The sequence below is a fragment of the Cryptomeria japonica genome, chromosome 2, assembly GCF_030272615.1.
Source record: "Cryptomeria japonica chromosome 2, Sugi_1.0, whole genome shotgun sequence".
Taxonomy (NCBI): domain Eukaryota; kingdom Viridiplantae; phylum Streptophyta; class Pinopsida; order Cupressales; family Cupressaceae; genus Cryptomeria; species Cryptomeria japonica.
In genome coordinates this window covers 121609308-121618567 of record NC_081406.1, presented here as the reverse complement: position 1 = coordinate 121618567, position 9260 = coordinate 121609308, and positions in this window count along the sequence as shown.

The window sequence follows — 9260 nt, the reverse complement described above, 5'->3', positions numbered from 1 at the left end:
AAATTGTGAGAAGTAGGGATGTTGTATTCAATGAGAAGGTGTTGTACAAAGATCAGTTGTAGCACCATGAGAAGAAAGAAAAGGATTTTGTTGTGCTAGATGATATTCTAGATAGTGATGATCCAGTGGTTCCTCATGCTCGGCAACAACAACAAGAAATACCACAAACTCCAGTGAATGTTAGATAGTCAACAAGGCTAAATAGACCTTTTGAAAGGTTATTTCCCTCTTTGTATTCTATTTTGTTAATAGATGCTGGTGAACCAAAAGGATATGATGAAGCTATGTAGGAGGATACAAAGGTTTAGTGGGAGCTTGCCATGAAAGAAGAAATGGACTCCTTGCACTAAAATCAGACTTGGAAATTATGTAAGTTGCTTGCAGGTAAAAAGGCTTTACAAAACAAATGGGTTTATAGGTTGAAAGAGGAAGATGGAGGTAAGCATAGTTTTAACGCCAGGCTAGTTGTTAAAGGATCTGCACAAAAAAAGGGCATTGATTTTGCTGAGATTTTTTCTCGAGTTGTTAAGATGACTTCTATTCGTACTGTTTTAAGTATTGTGGCTGCTGAAGATTTGCATTTGGAACAACTAGATGTGAAAACTGCTTTTCTCCATGGTGATTTGTAGGAAGAGATATATATGGAACAACCCCAAGGATTTGAGGTCCAAGGTAAGGAGAAATTGGTGTGTAGATTGCAGAAGAGTTTGTATGGCTTGAAACAAGCTTCTCGGTAATGGTACTTGAAATTTGATAGTTTTATGACTAAACAAGGCTACATTAGGTGTAATTCTGACCATTGTGTTTATTTTAAGAAGTTGGACAATGATAGCTACATTATTTTATGTTTATATGTTGATGACATGCTTGTAGCGGGGTCTAACGTGGATCACATTAAAGAGTTAAAACAACAGTTAGCAAAATCATTTGCTATGAAGGATTTGGGGGCAGCAAAACAAATCCTTGGTATGAAAATTTGCAGAGATAGACAGAACAAACAATTGACTCTATCTCAGGCTGATTATTTTGAAAAGGTGTTGCAGAGATTCCATATGGAGAATGCTAAAGCTATCAGCACGCCTTTGCCTAGTCATTTGAAATTGACTAAGGAGATGTGTCCAAAGACACGAGGAGAAAGACAAAATGTCCAAAGTACCATATGCTTCAATTGTAGGAAGTTTAATGTATGCCATGGTATGCACGAGACCGGATATTGCACATGTTGTTGGAGTCGTAAGTAGGTATATGAGTAATCTCGGATTGGAGCATTGGAATGCAGTAAATGGGTTCTCAGGTATTTGAGAGGTACATCCAATAAACTTTTATGTTTTGGGGGCTCTAATATTGATTTAGCAGGTTATGTAGACTCAGATTTGGCAGGGGATATTGATACCAGACAGAGTACTATAGGTTATGTCTTTACTGTCGGTGGGACAACGGTGAGCTGGCTCTCCAAGTCACAAACGGTGGTTGCTTTATCCACCACAGAGGTAGAGTATGTAGTTGCAACAAAGGCAAGCAAAGAGATGATATGGCTGCAATCTTTCATGGAAGAATTGGGCAAAAGACAGGATAACAGTTATTTGTTTATAGATAGCTAGAGTGCTATCCATCTTGCAAAGAATTCTGCCTTGCATTCAAAGACAAAATACTTATAGTTGAGGTATCACTTCATTTGGTCAGTGTTGGATGATGGATGATTAAGGCTGGAAAAGATACATACAGATGAAAATCCGGCGGATATGTTTACAAAGGCAGTGACAAGGGAGAAGTTGAGCTCCTTTTCAGCTTCAGTTGGTCTTCAAAACTGAAAACAATAAAACAAAACAATAGTCTAGGGTGTTTCAGTCTAGTGGGATCTACAGGGTTAGCGGTGTTATGATCAGTCTTCAAGTGGGAGATTGTTGTTATATGGAGCCTAATCAGACTCAGAGGTTAAATTTTCCCTAATTCTATCGGTGTGGTTTTCCCCCATATTTTTGATAGGGGTTTAGGGGCAGCGCCCCTGGTACGCTCCATGTCATGATACAGGGCGGGGTCGAGGGGTAGTGCCCCGTGAGGCAAAAAAAAAGAGTTATTATTTTATAAAGGCATCGGGTGTTATTTTTCTATTGGTTGACTTATTGTAACCCTAATTTTGCAACCGACATGTCTTGATAAAAAGGCTAAGGGTTAGTGTTTTCTGTAGAGAATTTTGTAGCATTTTGCAACGGTATTGAGTTGCAAGGGATTGCTGGTTGTAATCGGTTCGATTTACTGGATAATAATATTGGACTCTTTGTTTGGTGGATGTAGCTCGAGTTTGGGTAAACCGCTTTAAAATTGTCTCCTCTCTATTATTATTTCTGTGTTTTTCATTCCTCTGTGTAATCTTTATTTGCATATAATTGATATCTTCTGCATGCAATTCCTAACATTTTAATGAGGCCAGTAGTTTAATACTCCAAATGGTGGGCTGCTCGAAAGACTAATGAGCTCAAGACAAGAAATGTGCCTCTTACATGTGATCTAATGGGGCCTGACAAGTCTTTTTCCTTGAACCATGAGTCTCATAATCCTAAGGGTCCTGAAAGTGTGGGTTCTAGAAAAAGGAAAGAAACAACTGGAAGCTTATCTAGGGAAAAGGGAAAGAAGGTTGCAAATCAGGCTCATTCCACCATCAACACCTCATCCATGGTCCCAAACAGGCCTTCAATGGATGAAAATGAATTTTAAAATGAAATAGGAATTCCTACTCCTATTTTTGAAGATTAGAACATGGAACCCATTCAGACGAAGATCGTGGAGATAAATGATGCTAAACCTAAGAGAGTGTTTCTAGATGGTATGATTTCAGCACTGAAAGGAATCAATGATGATCCTGAAGATGAAGGTATGGAGCAGTCGACAATTCTTGATTGGCTGAGAGCAAGAATGAAGGCCAAGGCGCCTTTGAAAGTGCAACAAGAGGATGACACAATGGGCCTCTTAGTTGGATTAAACAGAACAGTGGAAAGGAAAGGAGCCAAGAAATTTTCTTTGATTTAGAATGATAGTGCAGGATTTAGATCCGTTCAAGTGGCGGTACCAAAGGTCAATAAAACACAGGAGGATATTACTCCTGAAGAATACGAGATAATGACCATCTGTTTGGGCCCAATCACTAAAGTATAGGAAGTCCAGGATTTTGACGACTTTGTCAAGACTATCAAGGAGAGGCTGAATAAGGAAATTGGGAAGAAAAAACTGAAAGCTGAAAATGAACAATGGAGGAGATACATCTAGCATTTAATGAATCTCATTGATCGGGAGGAGGCAGCAGTTGTTCCACCTTTGACCCTTCCACAAGAATCCATCAAAGATTATGACGACATGAAAATTACTTTTGTAGAGGCTAAGGGATGGATCTTAGAGATAACAGAGCAGGCTGCCATATTAGTGGAGAACTTGGTGGCAGCATATGAATTTACATCTTCTTGTTTGTGCAGAATCCGTGACATGTCCGAAATGTGGGAAGACCTCCAGAGTATTCAAAATAAAATAATTCCATGCTTGAAGGTAATAAGGGGGCTTCCCAATCAGGATTTGGTCCTTGGAGGTGTGGTTCAGGTAGGAGATGTTAATGATTTCAACACTTGGTATTTTGCGCTAACAACAAGGGTGGAATCCTTGAGGAAGATAGAGGCTGACTGTGTTGGGATAGAGAAGGTGGTAAAAGGAAGTCAAGATCAAATTTTCTTCGTGGCAGCTGAAGTGCTTGAACAAGACGTTGTGCAAGAAAATGACATGAAGGCAGAGAATTTCAAAATCAAAATCCAAGAGAATTTCCTCAATTCCATAGGGCCAATTCTCAAGCAATATTTGGCTAAGGCATCAAGGCTTTTGTTCATTGATTAAAATTTTCTAGCGTAGGCTGCTGACTGGGAAGGTACCTTTGCCACGTGTACTGATGACTTGGATATGGTTGAGTATAAAATTGGTAGCTTGCCACATGTCACCATAGAAGAGGTCCATCCTCTTGCATCCAAGTTCATTGAATATGCCGCCTCTGAAAAGGAAAGTGGGTGCATCCTCCTCGAAGATAGCATCAAGTGACACTTGTCTTGTTTTCATTTGCTTAAGTTTGGTGGATTTTGGAAACCCTAATTAGGGCTTTGGTGTTTTTTAATTTGGGCCTTTGATCTCTGTTTTATCTTCGCCGTCCGTTCTTTTTCTGGTGCCTATATAAACTTTTCTTCTCTCATTTGTATGAGAGAGATTTATGAGATTGCTGCTAAGAACTACTTTGATAATATAAGCTCATATGCATTGCTTTGAACCCTTATTGTTATCTTTTAGTTGCATGGTTACATACTTTCTCCAACTTATCTAGAATTTGATTTACAAAGTTGGATGCGAGATTTGATAGTGTTGATTGGAAGAATTATTTCTCATACTTTTGATGGATAAATGATTTTTGTTCATCTAGTAAAGTTAGCCTGAGCTTACTTTGTGGATGTTTTAACTTATAACTTGGATTAATATTGTTCACTTTGATGGTATCATTGCATGGTAAATCAAAAGCATAACCCCTGAAGATTGCACACACTTTGTGTAGTTGTCTGTAGTGTGGCGAAGCAAAGCGTGCTTACCAGTTCTATCCAATCATTGCTGTCTCTCAAGTTCTTATAAGTTGTATAGAATTTCTAAAACCCTTTCCCTTTTACCCTTTTTTGAAGTCCAAAATTGAGAAAATCCCCAAAATAAATAGAAAGTTTTCATTGTCCTTGAAATTCACAATTGCCCCTTGGATTACTAGCACACATAACCAAAAGAGCCCTATTCAACACTAAAGTCGCTAGTTCGCAGTATTAACATTGGAATCACCAAATGATATTCCTTGCAATCTTAGCATACACGGTGATTTTTATCAAGAGAGAATAGCGTCTTTTGGGCATTTTTATTCTATGTTCGGTGTGTCATAAAACATGCACCAAGAGGACACATGTCCTCCTTTGAAAATTCGACCAATAAATGGTGGCGGTAGGTGCATCAAAATTTGTGCCCATATGGCATTTATCTCTTTATTAGATGAGTTAAGTACATTGAATTTGAACACCTTATCTTGAAAAAATATGATTGGATAAGTGATGATTGGGTGCTACCTCGGCTTGCTCGATCTTTGTAACTCATCACAAGTTTGTAGATGAATAAGGCGTATCTCTTGATACTCAACATTTCTAAACTCAAATCAATCCTCTAACTTTGATTAACTCTTCTAAAACTATCTCCTGTCTTGATTACTTGCATTCTAGAGCTTCTGTCTAGCTACAGTGGCAATGATTCTTGGATTTCCGAAGGAAATTCAAGATTGTGAAACATTTTCTTCTTTGAGTGCTTGATGAGGGTCAACCGTGCTTTTGCCATGGTCTACTTGCGATAGTTTATGCAAGCAAAAAGGTATTAAGGCATTACACATAGAAGGGGATTCCCTCATTTGCATTAATGCAGTAAATAAAAATGAAGTTCAGAATTGGAAGTTAAGGAGATGGTGAAGACTATTAAAAAGTATCTAGATGGAAGGGAAGATGTGTACATATTGCATACATATAGGGAGGCAAACCAAGTAGCCGATAAATTGGCCAACATGGGAGTGGAATTATTACAAAAGGAAAGGATATGGTCTTTGGTGAAGCTTAATGAAGAAGTTTTGGATGTAATTAACCTCGACAGGATGACAAGATAGCTTGGAGGTTGGTCACGGGCGATGTAGTATTGCTGCTGAGAGAGGAAGTACTTACTTTTTAGATTTTGCTGTTTGAGGTCTCTATGCTATGCCAAAATACCACTCTTTCTTTGTATAGGGGATTGCGATCGGGATTTGGTGAGTAGATATGCTTCAACGATCTGCTAAATTTCCCAAATTATCTGGCAAAAAGGATTAGATCCTCGATTTTCGGCGTTTTGTGTTGGATTTCTAGAGACTTCTTTTTGTTTATACATTCTTATCATTCTTTTTGTTAAGGGGCAATTGTAAGTGAAGCATTAGGAAGGGTGGAAATGACAGGGAGGGTTTGCTTTGGTGTAGCAGGCCTCTGCTCGGAGGAGGATATTGACAGGCAACTGAGAAGATTGTTCGTGTTGGAGGAGGAATTTTTGTTGCCAGCGATAAAGAATGTTCTCGGGTCAGCATTTGTTGATGCTGGGCACAAGCACGATGGAGATATTTTTCAGAGTTTTTTCATGGTGTTCATGGAGGCAATTGGTAGGCATTACAAAACTTTCAGACTAGCTCACAGGATTCTACAGGAAAGGTACAAGGAAGGGGTCATCTTAGCTTTGGATCTAGTCTCTCCAAATCCCAGCAGTGGGTTTATTGTCGACGTGTTTGATGTGGAGGTCCCCTTTGTCAACTTTGTTGGTTTAAACGAAGATTTGTTCTCCGCCTCTTAGATGGATAGGATTAATGTATTGAGTGAAGGGGTTAATGTAATTTCTCGATAGATTTATTAATTTTTGTAGATTAATAGAAAGGGATCTACCCCCATAAAGTAGAAGCTTCCCAAAAAAGAAAAAATAAACTCGATTGGTATAATAAGATATTTCATAAAAAGATACATCTCAAATTTATTTTAATTCTATATAGTACCATTCTTTTATGTAAGAAAAAAAAGAATTTAAACACATGAGAAGATACAGAATTGTTAAATAAATGAAATAACTTAACAAAGTTATGATAAAAGATTTATTTATCTTCCTTTTTTATAATGATCTGATTCTTTTATATTGTACTCCTGCCATACAATAAATACACTAAGAATAAATACACTGAGCAGATGTTTAGTTTGATTCAATACTTTTGAAAAAGTTGTTAATTAAGTTTTTTGACACACGATTTTAGCTGTAGTGGATTAAAAAATAAATGGAATATTCCACAATTTATGGAATATATGTCATTTACATGTGTGGGTAGGTAGTATACACTAAGAATAAATACACTAAGTAGATGCCATTCAATTTGACTAAATACTTTTGAAAAGTAGCTAGTTAATTTACATATAAAATACCAATAAAATTCCAATAAAATTGCTAAAATGTATAAGCATTGCTAAAATTAAGGTATAATTTCGTACTCTACATTTATTGCGCCTTTTCAAATATTTTTGGTTCAGAAGTAAAATAGGTGTATCAATTTTCTCATAATAATTTTTTTGACACATGATTTTAGCTATAGTGGATTAAAAGATAAATGGAATATTCCACAATTTATGGAATATTTGTCATTTACAGATGTGTGGATAGCCCTCTTCCCTAGACTATCCTTGTTGGATAAAGAAGGGATGATTTTTCCTTTCATAGAATCCATCATGAAGCATCCACCTCTTTTTAGTGAGAGTTGTCCTGTGAGAGAGACTGTAACAATTGTCTTTGAGCACGTTGCCAACCAGGGTGTTTTGCTGCACAGTTGATTAATACAAGATGTGAAGAAATGTTAGCTGTCATCTAATCTAAGCATATAAAACCATGCAATCTACAAGGAGACACAGTGAAGGAAAACATTCAAAAGCAACAATAAATGTCAGAGCTCTTAAGGAGGATTACATACCTATTCGACCATTGATGCAAACTTTAATTCTAATTCTACCTCAACCTTGAACAAAACAAATTAACTCTCAACAAAAAATTATATAATAATAATGGCGCTATTTTTAGAATCAATGCCATAAAATACAACACATCCCCCCAAAAAAGTGGAATAATGCTAATTCATTTTCTATGTTCTCCATTATATGTAATGTCCAAGAAAAGTACAAAAGTATTGACAACCAAAATTGACCTGTGTAGCACTCTAAAAGGTGCCGATGTGAAGGATTATTGTGCTTCCCTATAACAAACAGACAAAAAAATTCATTGGGGTCATTCATACAACTGAAGTTTGTGCATCTCCTGGGTATTTCAGTTGATTCTCTATGTCATTTCGGGTGAGGAGAGAAACAATCTCTTATCTTGGTGCATCACCTCCTTTCATTTTAAGCATTTCTCTCTTCCCTTTTCCTCGGCAAGCTGTTAGGATAGGTTAGAAGTAAGATATGAAGTGTTGAGTTGATTCAACACCTGCACTTGGATTGAGAAGGAAGCCGACCTTCTCTGGAGGTTCAACCTCCTTGCGCAAGGTCCCACACTTCAGGGTTGTTTCCATGTTTCACGAGGTTGTTGAGTTGATAGCTCAGCAAGGGTGCAAGCTTTTGTGATAACAATACCTTTGATAATGGTGTTTTTCCATAGCTCGCCCTCGACAGGATTGATCGGCGAGCACGCAAAGGGGATGGCTTTTTCCTGTAGCTCGCCCTTGGTGGGGTTGATCCATGAGCATGCAAAGGGGATGTGTGGTCTGAATCTAAGTGCACAGATCTCTCTCCTTGTCCCATGCCTAGTTCAACTCTTGTTGGGTAACTGTTTATGCAATTGGTGCTACTTTAATAATTTGATCTCGGGAACTTGATGTGAATCTGCTCGATCTGGATCCACATTTGCACTTGCACATGGAACTGTTGCTCTATCTTGATTGGGCACTTGATCAATTTATGCTTGAGTTGATGTGTTGAGACATGGACCAGCTAAGACTCGAACCTAGGATCTTCCATACGCTGCTAGAGTGCTCTACCACTGAGCTACTGGCCCCTCTTGGACCAGTCCATCGTCGGTCCGAGTGTGGCTTATTTCCAACACCAACATCCCCCCTTAAGCCACACCTCTCGTGTGCTTGGGGCTCCTAGCCTGGACCTGGCTCTGATACCATGTTGAGACATGGACCAGCTAGGACTCGAACCTAGGACCTTCCATACGCTGCTGGAGTGCTCTACCACTGAGCTACTAGCCCTTCTTGGACCAGTCCATCATCAGTCTGGGTGTGGTTTATTTCCAACACCAACACCCCCCCTTAAGCCACACCTCTCGTGTGCTTGGGGCTCCTAGCTTGGACCTGGCTCTGATACCATGTTGAGACATGGACCAGCTAGGACTCGAACCTAGGACCTTCCATACGTTGTTGGAGTGCTCTACCACTGAGCTATTGGCCCCACTTGGACCAGTCCATCGTCGGTTCGGGTGTGGCTTATTTCCAACACCAACATGATGCTTCCACTAGATCTGGAACGGGTCTTAAGCTCACCAATGTGATTTTGGAGGTTGGAGGTCGTATGGTGGGGTACTGCCTGCAATCAATGGAAAAAGCCTGCCCATGAAGGTAATGATAATGGCCTTAGGTTTTTTTTTTAACAATGAATGAGTGTTGTGTTTTC